Consider the following 2,349-nt stretch of genomic DNA (forward strand, 5'->3'; position numbering starts at 1 on the left):
TTGTCTGATTGTGTTGTCGGGCAGAAAATTCCTAGATGATTAATCACCGTGCCAATTGTGCCCAGCTGGACTCCACAAAAAGTTGACCATTGAACATGCCCTTCAGCGGGGTAGATTACTTCTTCCCCCTTGGCAACCCGTGTTGGCAATACTTTACCTTGTTGTGAGCTCATTTTCACAAGCTTTTCTCTTGATGTTTTTCTCGAGGTGAAGCATCTTTTTATCTGCTCCTTTAACAGATATTTGCACATATTCTGGAAATATCTTTGCCAACTTTGGGCTCTTTGTTCCTTTCATACTTATTTGTAAACCACTGGACTGCTAGACTGGTGAATTCACTCAAATCCTCGGCAAACTCTCCACTCCATCTCAGGCATTCCTTGACTGGAAGAAGGTGAGCCCGTGAGGGGGGACAGGCTACTTCTCCAGCCTTGTGGGCACCGGTGAGCCGGGTGAAAACCCTGATGGGTGGAGGTTCTGCTCTGCTGAACCCAGGCCCTGAGAGGGGCCCCTTATGCTGCTGACCGCGGCTGGAAGCTTCTCAACTGATCTGTTAGGGCCTATTCAACCTCTGCTCCCACATGACTTCTGTGGGGTCGCCTTGGGTTGTAGCTCTGCTTGTTTTTCCAGTAGGAAAACACACCTCACCTGTCAAGCTCTTGCCCAAAGTCAATTTTTAAGATGATTTAAAGCAACATATGCTAACGCAGATCCGCACACAGGCACCTCCATGCAGAACCAGACAGCCCTGCCCATGGGCGGTCCAGGTGGCCCTGTGTGGCTTGGTTTGACAGCTGCCAAGCAGGAAGAGGGAACCGAAAGCATCAGTTTATAGTTATGAATGCAGGGCTGGGTGCACAGCAGGGGCAGACCGAGGCTGGTGAGTGAGCGAGGGGTGAGTACATGTTGGAGGCTGGGAGCTGGAGGAGACGTGAGGGCTCACCTCCCTTTGTTCTTTCATCTAGAGCTTGGAAAATGGGGTTCAGAGAGGGGAGGCAGACTAGTGCCCAGGGCCAGCCCTGGATGGAGACCTCATGCATCCCCCTCTTCCTTTAGCCTCTGCTTGACTTCCATTGTGCTTGTTCTTGGATTCCAGAGTTTCAGTTGTCACTGCCATGAAGTGTGCCTCACTGACAATCAGCAGGGAAGGTAAGAGCCCTGATATGGGGACAGGTCACAGTCCAGACTCTCCTCCTTGGCTCCTGGAGATGCCTTGGGCATATCTCTAGGTTAGCTCTATGCCAGCTTCCCAGTGGTACTGGGGACCACCCCAGATTCCTCCAACATGGACAGTGATGCCCAGCATCTTACCGGAGAGTGGACAGAGGGTGGTGGCACCAGGAGCCCACAGCCCCAGGCCGGAAGGGCTCCCTCTATCCACAATGATCAGACTTGCTCATTTGGTTTTTTACTTGTTTCTTGTCCTAACCTCCTTACAGGGACTGTGCCCAGCTTGCTCAGTGATGTAACCCAGCACCAAGAACAGTGCCTGGCATCCAGAAGGAGCCCAGTGATTACTGAATAATGGAGGAACTCTATCGGGCTTTTTGTCTACTTTTCTCTCTTTTGGCCTTTAAATGGATAGAAGTTGTGACCTTTCTCTTCAGGCAGCCAGCTCTTGGAAGCTGAACAGCAAGACATTAGGCTTCCCTGCAATCCAGGAAGGATGAGAGAAAATCACTAGCTCCACTGTGGGCCATGCCTGAAAGGCAGTTGGTCATCTGTGTTTCAACCCAAGACCTGCTGTTCTTGTGGAGCTTGGCTCCCTAAAGATGGCTCCCAGCTTCTCTTTGCTCATCTGTACAATGCGGCTGGGATGGGAGCATCTGGCTCCCTCCGCTCAGAGCTCTAGAGCCCCATGGCTTGGGTGGAATCTCAGCTTTCTTATTAGCTTTTATCATTTTGATACTTTGTGCTTTGTGCACAAAGCACTTTGTGCTTCAGTTCCCTCTTCTGCAAATGGGGCCAATAAAAGTAATTGCCTTACAGGGTTGTGGCATTGATTAAGACTGTGCATGTTAAGTGCCCGCTTCCATCTGTGTCTCGATGGCCTCGGGATCTCCGAGGTGGGAATAACAACCATCCCGTGCTGTAGCGGGAGCATTTGTCAACTGTCTCCTGCACACCAACTATCTGAAGTGCCTTTTTTCAGCCTCCTACATGCCCTCAGGGGTGACTGCTATTATTCTTCTTGTTGACCCATGAGGAAAACTGCAGATCAGGGACTTGCCCAAGGTCACTGGCCTTGTTTTCTATTGCTGCCATAGCAAATGACCACGTTTATCACCTTAAAGCTGCATCCAGTTATTGTCTCACAGTCTGTTGGGCTCAGCTGGTCCTCTGCCCCAA

General features: G+C 50.7%; 1 long non-coding RNA gene across 2 annotated transcripts; it reads left to right on the plus strand.

The window, feature by feature from the left end:
* Nucleotides 1-869: 869 nt before the first annotated feature.
* Nucleotides 870-1,986, plus strand: LOC118537072 (uncharacterized). Of its 2 annotated transcripts, XR_013441546.1 has the most exons (3): nucleotides 870-895; nucleotides 1,057-1,149; nucleotides 1,440-1,986. It is a non-coding gene; the product is annotated as an uncharacterized LOC118537072 (long non-coding RNA). The 2 variants fall into 2 exon arrangements; XR_004917940.2 differs by lacking the exon at nucleotides 870-895 and having other exon boundaries at nucleotides 902-1,149.
* Nucleotides 1,987-2,349: the final 363 nt, after the last annotated feature.

The sequence above is a fragment of the Halichoerus grypus genome, chromosome 10 (assembly GCF_964656455.1).
Source record: "Halichoerus grypus chromosome 10, mHalGry1.hap1.1, whole genome shotgun sequence".
Lineage (NCBI taxonomy): Eukaryota > Metazoa > Chordata > Mammalia > Carnivora > Phocidae > Halichoerus > Halichoerus grypus.